Here is a 12,448-nt window from a genome sequence, read left to right as displayed (position 1 = left end):
GCCCCCAGTGGGTGAGATTTGAGCCTCTGTGAGCCTTCAAGAGGCTATTTGCATGCCCACCCACCACCCCTCCAGCTTGAAGGATCAGGCAGGTGGGGTAGAGATGATACTGATGGGCCCAGGAGGGTGCAGCCTGGATGCTGGTGTGCGGGGGCAGCCAGGGAGGCTGGGGATTGTTTCTAGGAAACAGTTTAGGTAGCAAGCTCTTAATGGGTGGAGCCTGAGGCTTAAACTTCTGGCAGGCTCTCAGAGCAGACAGCGGTCGGCTTCTCTGCCCTCAGCCCCGTGATGAGAATCCTCAGAGCCTTAGTTAAGCAGAGGGGAACTGGACATGTTTCCTCCCTTGCCGTTAGAAGCCACCTCCCTTCCCTCTTGCCCTTGTTGTCCCTCCTTAGTTATTCTCAGAAGTAAATGCTTTCTGCCCACGGCTGCTGTTCTCTCAAGCAGACAGGTGTACAAATTTAGAGCTCTGGGCTGCTCAGGCAGAAGCATGGCCCCAGAATCAGGGAAGCAGACACCTTCAGCTGCCAAGCAGGGATGAGGACTCAGAAACTGGAGGGGGCTGCGAGCTGGGCCGGACGGTGGCAGAGGTGGGGAGCTGTGGTCCCCTCCCTGTGGGGCTCCAAAGGCCTCTGGGAAGATCTTTTCATCCCCTTCCCAAATCTCTCCAGCAGCCCTTGAGAACCCAGAGCACAAACCTCCAGGACCAGTGTTCCCTGGGGAGTAGCCTGCCAATCTGCATTCTCCCGAAGTGCCCCTTTCCCTGGGTGTTTTTGAGCTATAAGGATTGGGGACCACTAGGTAGTGGTTCCCCAAGTGTTATCTGTATGGCAGCTGCATTAACAGCATTGCCCGGGCACTCACTGGAAGGCAGATTCTTAGTCTCTGTCCTGGACCCACTGAGTCAAAAACTGTGGTGGGGGCTGAGCGGAGATAGAAACCCACATGCCCCTCCTCGCAGCTTCCAAAGCACCACACAGGGCTCCAGGCCCTCGGCTCTGGCCCTGGGAAGAGTTGGATCATGTTTCTCTTAACCTAGGCCTGTGGACCCCAAGGAGGGTCACGTAATGCACTGCGAGTGTTTGTGTCCATATGCCTATGACAGGGTGATCTACAAAGAGACCCTAATGTTTATTCAATACCCAGAGGGACCTGTGACTTCCTCCACCCCCACCAAATGTTTGGAATCATTAAACCTCATGAACTTCGGAACTGTGGACACTTGGGCCTGGATGATTCTTCATGGTAGGGGCCGTCCTGTTCATCGGGGGACATGTGGCAGCATCCCAGCTTCCATCTGTATTTATTTGCTAATGCTGTGACGTGTTTGTGTGGTTTAAGCTGCTGAGTTTGTGCTAATTTACTACCTCACAGTTGTGTAGATCATCCCGCCAGTCTCCCTGGGCTGAGATGGAGCTGTCAGCAGGGTGGCATTCCTTCCTGGTTGCTCAAGGAGAAGAGTCCATTGTCTCATCTTTTCCTGCTTTTAGAGTCACCCACATTCCTTGGCTGGTGGCCGCTCCCTCCATCTCCAAAGACAGCAACACAGCCTCTCTCTGACTTTGGGCCCATAATCACATTAGCTCTGGCTCCCTCCTGCTGCCCCTCTCCTCCTCATTGAAGGACCCTTGTGATTCCATTTGCCCCACCAGACAATCCAGGATAATCTCCCCATGTTAAGGGAAACCCATTCGCAACCTGGATTCCACTTGCAAACTTAATTCCCCCTTACCATGTATACACACAGTCACAAGTTTCTGGGGACTAGATATGGATATCTTTGGGGAGACCATTATTCTGCCTACCACACTAGTAGCTCTCCCCCCACAAACTGTGACGACTACCAGATATTGTCAAATGCCCCCGGGGTGGGGGGATCCCCCTAGGTGGAGAATCACGGTTTTAGAGGACTCCCAAGCATCCTAAAGTGCTTCTGATAGCCATGCTCCTTAGTGAATTAATTAGACTTGCAAAGTCTGGAGGGAAAAAGCATGTGTCCAGTAAATATATCACCTCCAGAATCCAGAACCTTCCCAACACCCCAGTAAGGTCAGTGACACCAAATAAGGAAGGTGACTTAACAAATTCAAGCCTCCAGTTCCTCACCTGTTTCAGGGATAAATAAGAACTACTTCTAGGGTTGTGGAGAAGATTAAGGCAGAAAATAGTGGGAAAGGCCCCCACACCATTGCCTAAACAATGACGCACAAATGTTAGATGCTGAGGAAGACTGTCCTGAATCAACAAATAGCATTAACTGTACTACCATGGGTTTCCCCCAAGCCAGAGCCCAAGACAAAGTTTATTTTGGGAAGTGATCCCAAGGATTTGGAGCAGGGTTGGGGGAAGGGCATGGAGTGGACCAGATGGGTGAAATAGGACAAGAGAAAGATGACACAAAAGTGCTTTAGTGAACTGGGTCCCTCTAGGGGCCCTTGGGCTAGTCCTCCCCGGGCACACTCTGCAAAACCACATGGGACATGCCTCAGATGTTTTCACCCAAGGCATGGGAGAAGGGTGTGGAGACTATTTATCCACTGGCTCCTGACTCGTGAGTCAAGCCCCAGAGAATGTTACCTCCCAGACTCTTCCAAGTGTGTGTAGGGGACTGGCAGGACTTCTTGCTGTGGGCAGAGAACCTCAGAGCAGAAATCGAAAGAAAGATGTGCAGTACAGATGAGGTGAGGTTCTGCCTGGCTGTCACTGCCCACAGCTGGTATCCACCATAATGGGACACTGGTGCAGAAAGGGGGGTGGAAAGGAAAAGAGACAGGGTAAGAATTTGCATCCTGCATAGCATAGGTTAGTGATGAGCCCATGCTATTCGAAGGCCAAGGTTCAAATCCCAGCTCACCCCTGGCTACCCTTGTAACCTTGAGTATGACACATCACCTCCACCTACCTCAGCTTCCTCGTCTGTTCAGTGGGGATGTGGATGATAACCAGTTTCATCAGGTTATTTCAAGGATGGGATAGAATGCATGGGCACTGCATTCAAAACATTGGGAAAGTCAGTCCCGCACTCACTCGCTCATTGTTTATTCCCTTTCAGTCTTTTGGACAACCTGGAGGAGAGAGTCTCAACTTGCCCTGATGTGTTGTTAACACCTTTGATCATGTTACAAATATACAACAGTGGTTATATATTAACCAGTGTTACGTGTTTTCATGGTTAAAAATATATAACACTATTTTCATGAAACAGGAATCTTCATAGTCATCTCAAGACAACCTCCCAGGGAGAGAGCTACACCATCAATGCCCTGACTTGGGTCTCCTTTTTCTCTCTCCTGGCAGGGCCCCAGGTCACCCAGAACCATCCAGAAGCCAAGAGCAGGGGAGCCCACTGATGCTCCACACAGACTAGCCTTGCAGGATAGAAAGGGTGCAGAGGTGATTTCGATGGGTAGAGAGAGGAGGGAAATGGAACAGATTGTAATATATGTGGGGTGGGGGGCCAGCAATAGACACAACTCACACAGAAAGCAAACAACAGACAAGGACCCTTCCCTTCCTCTCCACCCAAAAAAAAAAAAAAAACACCTTAGAGAAGAGTAATTTGAATGATATTTAAATTATTACAAAGTTTCTATATTGCAGACACCTTTTTGATTATTTTACTTTGAGCCACAAAGTACTATTTGGGGAACACATTAGCCTATAGAACTGTCTCTCAAGTTTTGGCTGTGCATTGGACTCCTGCAGAGCTTGGCAAAATCCTAATGCTGGAGCCCAGCCCCAGGGGATCTGATGTTCGTGCTCTGGGGTTGGGGTCCTGGCATCAGGATCTGTCAGAGCTCCTCTGATGAGATTGACATGCATCCAAGTTTGAGGACTGCGGGTGTATAACAGTCAAAGACCTTGTGTACCGTGGAAGCCACCTGGCACTTGAATCTCCTCATTTACCGAAATCCCCAATTCTATGGGGGATTTAGTAATGATTCCTAGGGGAATGGCCTCACCATGACAAGGGTTGCTTGTCACAGTCCAGAAGCCAGAGTAAGTGGTTGCATTATAGAGAATGGCTGTATCCCCAGGGACAAACTAAAAACTCAACTATCCTAATAGAGCCAAAGAGTTTCTGTGGTTTGCAATACAATTCCAGGGTTAGTATCTGTTACGCGTTGACTTGTGTCCCCTCCCCCCAAATTCATATAGTAAAGTCCTAAACCCCAGTATCTCAGGATGTGCCTGTCTTTGGAGATAGAATCTTTAAAAAGGTTATCTAGTTAAAATGAGGTCACTAGGGCAGGTCCCAATCCAATATAACTGGTGTCCTGATAAGAAGAGGAAATTTGGACACAGATGCATGAAGGGACAACCACGTGAAGACACGGGGAGAAGATGGTTCTCTACAAGCAAGGAGACAGGCCTCAGAGGAAACCAAGCCTGCCCACACCTTGATCTTGGACTTCCAGCCTCTAAAACAGTGAAAAAATAAATTTCTGTTTAAGCCACCCAGGCTGTAGTACTTTGTTATGGCAGCCCAAGCAAATAAATTCAGTATCATACACATATTCAAAAAATGCTGCATTTCAGCTTGGCTTAAAAAAATAAATCAATCAATCAAACCAGGGCTGCCCAGTCACCAAATCAAGGCTGTTTATGGAGGGAAAGGGGAATAAGAGGCGAGGCTCTGGAGCCTCGGGCTTGATTCTGTCTCTGACCGGTTGCATCTTCCTTGTCTCAATGTCTCACATTCTGCCAATGCTCCCTGGCACCACCTTGCAGACAAATTATTTCCGCTTGATTCTTTGGCCCAGGGTCTGCTTCTGGGGGAGTCCAGCCTAAGGCACCTCCCAACCTAGGGACTTGAGTCTTCGATCTGTCCTGATGCAGAGCTGAGGCCATTTTTACATCTGGGATACGCTTGGCTGGGCTTGCCTCACCCATGGCAGCTAATATCAGGAAAGGCAGCTGTCCAGGTGGCACCCTGAGCTGCCCAGTAAGCCACTGTGCCTTGCAGCGGAGGGCAGCCTCCTGTGCTCCCTTCTCATCTCAAACAGGCAAAGCGCCTGTAGTTTTCCGCATCACAGGACTCAGTGCCTGAGTAGGAGCTCAGTGCAGGCAGGCAGCCTTCATTCTTCTTGCCCATTCTTGACATGCTGCATTTTGTGTGAGCGATTCCTTTCCAAATTCCTCTCAAAAGAGCAACCATTTGTCTATGGAGTCTCATGGAGGAGAGAGAGAAAATTGGGATATTTGCAACATCTCGAGGCCTGGAGATGACTAAAGTGTCGTATTTGAAAAACCTTCTCTAAATGTTGAGAACAGAAAACCAACTTGCTGTCAATTTTCTTAAAGTGCTAAGCAGCAAGAAGGAGGAAGAAACCTCTCTCTTCACCAGCTTGCTGGGCCTGGGCCATGGGAGGTCCCCAACCAAGATACATTGCCTTTGGCTGTAAGATTGTTTTATGGGCTGTTTTTGGAAAAGAGGTAAAACAAGGTTTTTCAAAATCATCTTCAGATGCTTCCAAGAAAACTCAAAGTTCTGACCAGAGTGGGAGGTGCTGTGGCCTTCCCTGGGCATGAGCTGCCCAGGAGCCCAAGGGAATCTGCTCTGCTCGGGGCCGGCTGAGACCAGGACAGAGGAGGTCATGGTCACGGAGATGCCAATGAACCAGCCCGGGCAGGGCTGTCCTGCAGGACTCACAGTGCCTCATTCTCTCTGGGACAGTGGGGCGCTGGGCTTGGCAGGAAAGGTGGAGACCGTGTGTCTTGGCAAAGCAGGGGAGAGGGGCTGGGAGACAGTCATTTCACAAGAAGGACGTTTGCAAGTCCCGTCCTAGCAGAAGGGGACATTTCAGGGCAAGCTCCAAGAGGGAATGGATCTAAGTTGGTCAGTCTTTCTTTTGAGAGAGGGATTATGGGGTGAAGAGCTGGATTCCAAGGTCCCTCTGACTCCCAGATGGCAGTTAGAAAGCAGCCCAAGAGACTAGGGCCTTCCACTCACGAGCCGTGTGACTGACTTGGGCACAGAAGTAAAACTCTCCCTATCTTCAAAACTGGAACATGGATCAACTACCACCAAACTAATCTCCTCCAATACCATTAGGAAGAAAGTTGGGTAACGTCTGGAAAATGCTTCCCGATGGTCGATTTATCACCACATAAATATTAGAGATAGACTTTGTAAAGGCAGGTCACCTGCAGCCAGTAGGTAACACTTCTTTTATTAGGATCCTTATGTTTTAAGTGATTCAAGCCACTGTTCACGGATAGGGTGACCCATAGTCCCAGTTTGCTTGGGACCCTGCTGCGTTTAGCACTGAAACTCCCACTTCCTGGGAATCCCCTCAGTCCTGGGAAAAGGGATTCAGCTGGTTAGTCATCCCAATCACACATGCGCGTGCACAAACACACCTTGCCCACCCCTGAGCTTGTCAAGAATATTGATGATTCCATTGCGAAAATTAGTCCCACACTCCTTTTGAGCTTCCAAGCACCATGCTGAGCCCATATTCTGTGAATGTTCCATAAATGTCTATGTGGCTGATGCCCATGGACATCCTCCTTATCCCGGATGCACCCACCCCTTAGCTGCTATACTGCTGCTGGTGGCTGACTGCAACCGTCCCCGGAGAACTGATCTCTACTGAGTTAGGCCACTTCACCCAGAGGTGGAGACCCCTGGGCAGCTACCACCCCTCCCAGGGGTCCAGGTAGGAATTGAATGATTTGGGTGGGAAGGGGGAGGCAGTTCGGTAATGCAGGTTATGCTCCTGAGTTCCCAGGGGGTCAGACCTGCTGGGTTTCACCTAAGACCACACCCTGGCTTGGCCATGCCCCTGCCCCATCTTGCTTCCCTTGCTCAGCTTCCAGACCTAGGCTAAGATATTCTGCAGGCTAAGTCTCCAGGGAAAAGAGGAGTGGCTACGAGTATCTAGTGAGGGGAGGTCATGGATTCTGCTCTCCATCCTCCAGTGCACCCACAACAAAGAATTAACGAGCCCAAAATGTCCATGGTGCGGAGATGGAGAAACTCTGGCTTAGTGTCAGCGTGCCTGCCCTGATCACCTTATTAGCTGAAGGTTATCCTCCTGTTCTCTTTCCTCTATCACTAAAGCACAGTTTGAACCAGGCCCACAGCGGACATCCCAGAATATTTAAGAAAATATTGAGGATGCTCAGAACGGATTAAACAGCCCCACTTCTGTCAGGTTTGCAGAAGCAGGAACTGACACAAGAGTCTTAATGCAAGTGATTTATTAAGGAAATACTTGGGAGAAATCAACAGGCGATGGGGGGAGGTAGAAGGGGGCCAGGGAAGAAGCCAAACCAGGGTGAGGCTTCAGCAGAGCCTCAGCTTCGCCTGATCCTGTGGGGAGCTCGGGAGTGTAAATCATACCTCAGAGCTTGTCCCAGCTCACTCGAGGCAGAGAAGCTGAGCTTTCACACTCCTGTCCTGGCCAGTTGTCAGCTAAGGGTCACTCCAGAGGGGAGCCCAGGACCTGTCTGTCTGTCTCCCAGTACCTCTGCCCTCTGTGTGTGCAGCTAGAGTAGCTGGTAGCCTGGGAGCAGACCTCCAAAGACAGCGACCGGTACAGAGGCAAGGAGCAAAAGCTCACAGAAGTGAGAGGATGTTCGCACAGATACACGAAAAAAAGTGAATCTGGATGGAGCATGGATGAGGCGAATCTGCCCACAGCCTGGGTGAGCTGGTTAAAAGGAAGAGCCCTCTGGAACTTTTTTCCTGTTTGCAAGCACCGGATGCTGTTTATATGCCCCTCTTTACCAGGGGCCAGTGGGAAAGGAAGCTTTGGTGGGCAAATCCCGTGCCCTGGAAGCTGTGATATGGCTAAATGGGCATCATTTGAACTGAATCCTTGCCCACAGTTTCTGCCACTCATGCTTCTCCGGTCTTAACAGGTTACAGGATTCTCTCCCTTCTCCTGATTTATGCTTCTACAGAGGTTGCTCATAAAAAGAACATCTTTATATCAAACTCACATGACTTAATCAGCTCAGAGTTGCTTCTTTACCCCCACATGAAATTGCTGTCTTTGGAGCTGTTCAGCATCTCCAAATGTCTCTTACGCCATGGATAGGTTTGGGGATATTTGAGAACTTCTAAAAGTTGTCTTCCAAATTCTATGTGGGTATGAGGATCTGTTGTTCATTTGATTATCTGGATTGCCCATGACCCAAAACATGTCCAGGGATGGAAGTTCACTCTTTGGCAGCATTGAATTTTATGTTTGAGGATGTTTATGAGTTTGCTAAGGCTACCATAACCAAGTACCGCAACCTGGGTGGCTTACACAACAGTTTATTCTCACAGTTCCAGAGGCTGGCAGCCTGAGACTGAGCTGTTGGCAGGGGTCGTTCCTTCTGAGGCTGTCAGGGAAAATCTGTTCTCTGCCTCTCCAGTGCCTGCCATTTACTGGCAATCTTTGGTATGCCTCGGCTTGTAAATGTTTCATACAGATCTCTGCCCATCTTCATGTGGTATTTGCCCCATGTGCCCATCTGTGTCCAAATGTCACCATTTTTATAAGGACACCAATCATATTGGATTAGGGGTCCACTTCTTCTATCTAATCAAGCCCCCTCCTTACCCCACCACTGACATGGTGACCAGTTCACTGATGCACAACCTAGAAGTCATGGGGTCACCTTGCCCAATACAAGATGGGAGCTGATGGAGAAACGCTTCCTTCCTTTATGACAGGAGCAAGCACTCCCGAGATGTGTTTCATGAGACTTCCTAGGTCCTGTAGAATACATACTAGTTGCCTGTAGCTGTGGCCAATTTCATAACACATGCCTGAGTTGGCACTCCCTCCTTCTCTGTCCTCATTCTGGGATCACTTCCCAAGTCAACTGTCTGAACAGGAACTCTTGCCTCAAGCTCTGCATTCAGACCTAGGCTAAGATATATTCTGCAGACTAAGTCTCTAGGGTAAGAGGAATGGCATCTCTGGTGCCATCCCTGGTGCCATCAGCACATCTACTGTATGGACTGATAAAACTCCTGGAGGAAGGAATTGGGAGTTAAGAGGAGAGAGGTGTGGGACTGTGGTAGCCACAGTGATAGTGCTTATCAGAAGCTCATGGGCATCAGTAGATGCCCCCAGGAACAGCTGTTTCCTAAAAGCCCTCAGGCATTACACACTATAGTTTGTAAGCTTGCTTCCCTATCACACCTTTGCCTCCCAAAATTAGAAATACTTTTCCTACTGGCCACTCTTAAGAGCATAAGCAAGAGCTGGCAGTCCTGCAGCCAGGGCTTAAAGCTTTGAAGGATCACCCACCAGTGTGCTACCTTCCCAAGCAAGTTAGATTCTTTGTGCCTCAGTTTTCTCATCTGTAAAAGGGGAGCTATAACAGTGCTAGTCTCACAGTGTTGCTGCAGGGTTTATGTGAGGTCAGTGCCTGCAAGGCGGTGTCCTGCCTTGCCTGGATCCTAGTGAGCATGCAATAAATAAAAACAGAGTTAAGTAGTTCCTGTGGAGAGGGTGGTGACAGGAAGGAGTGTCAGGGGGCAGGGGTGGGGGTGGGGGTGGGCACTGGGAATGTCCTGCTTCTTCATCTGGCTGCTAGTTCCATGGTGTGTCCGGTGTGTGACATTTCAGCGTGCCAACACGTGCATTCTCCTGTGATTATGTTACACTTGGATAAGAAATTTAAAGTCAAAAAAATCAAATTACCTGCTGCTGCTGCTGCTGCTGATACTATTAAACCCAACCTATAGGAGAATTCTTGGCTTGAGCAAAAAGCCCAGTAACTTTGGCCTGAGCTTACTGACCAGTAAGTAGCCAGCCTTCCAGTTTGGGTCAACTCCCAGATGGGTAAAAGCTGAGCTGGCTCCTGGTGGCAAGGCTTCTCATCCAGAGGCCTCAGTTTCTCCATGGGTCACAGGGAGAGAAATAACCCTTGCCTCATTCCAAAGTCTTATCATGGTTCTTCATTTTACTGATGGGGAGATGGAGGCCCAAATAGTTCATTACAAATTAGTAGGCACACAAGCTTTTGGAAAGATGTCATTGTCCTCCAGACCTGGCTCTAGGGAAAGAATGGCCATAACAGCGCAGCATTGATGAGCCTCACCAAGAACCAGGCACCATCCTAAGCACTTTTCATTTCTGAGCTCATTTTGTCCTCAGGTTATTATCCCCATTTTGCAGAGGGGGAAACCGAGGCACAGACCATCAAAGTCGCTGAAGCAAAGTTGGTTCTTCTGACTACTGCCCTTGGTGCCAGGGCCCTGAGGTTGGGTGGGTCGCTCCCCACTCCCCACCCACCCTTGCCCCTGCCCTTCCCCTCCCCCACCCATGCATTTAGCCAGGCTGGTTCCTCGCCAAGTCTCGGCTGTCACAATGTTCCCACCTTTGATCACCAGTCAGCGTTCTTGAAGTGCCGAGTCCCCCAGATGTTGGGCTGATCAAAGGCAGCTGTTGCCTGGACCCTCCCCAGAGCTCACGATTATAGACGCACGTAGGAGAGGGGCAGAGGGTGGGAGGGGCAGGCACGTGACGGATGGAGCCTCTAGGACCTCAGGGTGTGCTTGGCTGGGCGACTGGGGACCCCCAGGCCCGGGCAGGTTCCAGAAGAACCAGGGTCCCGTGGTGCTGAGCAGAGAAGCCGATGCCTGGGGCCAATAGGCAATGGCTTATAAACTTTGAAAATGTTGGAGCTAGCTACAGCAGCCCTAGCCTCAAAAACAAGATCAGAAACAAAATCTCAGAGATTAATGTCGAGGTTGCCAGTAGCTTTAATAATGACAATCATTCCCTTCAGCTACATGACGCGCACCATTGACTCCATCTTCTCTTGCAGGTTGTCAAAAGCTGAATGTTATATTTACAATTTATTAAATAAAAAAACCGCATGTAATAGCATGCACAAGATAATCCTGGGACTTTTGAACTTTTTAAAATACAGTTACAGGAACAGAGGAGAATGGCTGGAGGCACCTACATGAGAAAATCGACAGTGGCCGTGCCTGGGCTGGGAGAAAACATTTCCTTTCCCTTTTGGTCTTCCTTCATTGCATCAACAAAATTGAGGGGCATATTCTCAAATAATAGTACCTAAGATTAGTTAAATGTTTGCTGGATTCCAGAAACTGGCTTATTGCTATTTTCCACAGTAAATATGTACTATTTTTGTAATACAAATTTGAAAATGTAAGCAAAATATAATATGGTGTATATACTTAGCAGTTTTCTAAAGACATGTTCTAACTATATAAGTGATAGAGATATAAGGCTGAAAAGGGGGACTGAAATATACAAGGAGCCCCCAGAACCACAGCTAGACTGGCAGGTGGCAAACGCCATCTTCCTCCCTTGCCCCAGTTTCCAGCCCCCAAATTTGCCATTTCCTAAGGCATCAAAGCAGTGGTAGAAAAGTCACTGGTTAATAGTTAGGAAACATGAGAACTACATCCTCAACCATGTGAGCAGCTGGCTTCTCAAGGTCCTGGGAAATGTGCATGGTACAGGGGTTTAAAGTTAGATCTACCACATCACCCTCCAGCCCAAAACCTTGATGTGGCCACCCAAAGCTCCTCAGCAAAGGTAGAGACCCTATGTCAAGGTCAGGGTCCAATACAGTCATACCCGTGACTATGTCTCCAGTCTCACCTCTCAGGTTTCTCCTCTGTCCTTTATGACCTCAGCCCAGGCACCATCTCAGGCCCTCGAGTGCCAAACCCCACGCCTCTGCCCTGCACACACAGGTTGCCCTTCCCCTCTAGAATCATCTTGTCACCTGCCTTCTTCTCCTCCCTCCAGCCCCAAAAAGAAAGGTAAAGTTCTCCTTTGCAGCCTCCAGGTTCTCATATAAACCAGCGTAATATTCAAAAGATCTAACAATCAGTAAGGCTGGAGTGATAACCTATCAAAACCGACAGTGACTCAGTCAGAAGGATTATTTCTAGCAAACAGCTGGTCAGCCCACCCTGCCTGAGATGCCTGAGCTTTGTTCCCACCTAGCCCTGCCTTAGCCCTCATCTCGCCGGCTCACGCGGGTCTCTTTCTCTGCCTCCTCACTTAAGATGTGAACAGCCGGAGGGTAAGAACTGTGTCCCCTATCTCGATGAATCAATATATCCTGAGTGCCCAGTGGAATCCAGCTCCATGGGTCACTGTGCTCCTAGCCTGGTCTGTAAAACAGACCAATAAAGATACATGGCTGGTGGTTTGGCTTAAAAGGGGCAACGCATGTAAAGTGTTTAGAATGATTAGCATGACCATTCAATACCTGGTAGTTTATTATTACTTTGTGTGTGTTGGTTTTACAGGCTTGCTGGCTGGAAAGGGTGTTCTCTCCAGGATGCTAGGAGAGGCAGGTTGGGCAGTGTGGAGGTACCCGCGAGGTAGCCCGCTGCTCTGCCTCGATGCTCCCAGAGCTGGAGTCTCCCCAGCCCTCTGTCCTGACCCCCTAAGAGCATGAGACCAAAGAAGGGGCTGATCAATCACCAGGACTTTAAAGGCCAGTCTGC

Source organism: Manis javanica, chromosome 15, assembly GCF_040802235.1.
Source record: "Manis javanica isolate MJ-LG chromosome 15, MJ_LKY, whole genome shotgun sequence".
Classification (NCBI taxonomy): Eukaryota; Metazoa; Chordata; class Mammalia; order Pholidota; family Manidae; genus Manis; species Manis javanica.
The sequence above is the reverse complement of the archived record's forward strand: the minus strand, read 5'-3'. Positions refer to the sequence as shown.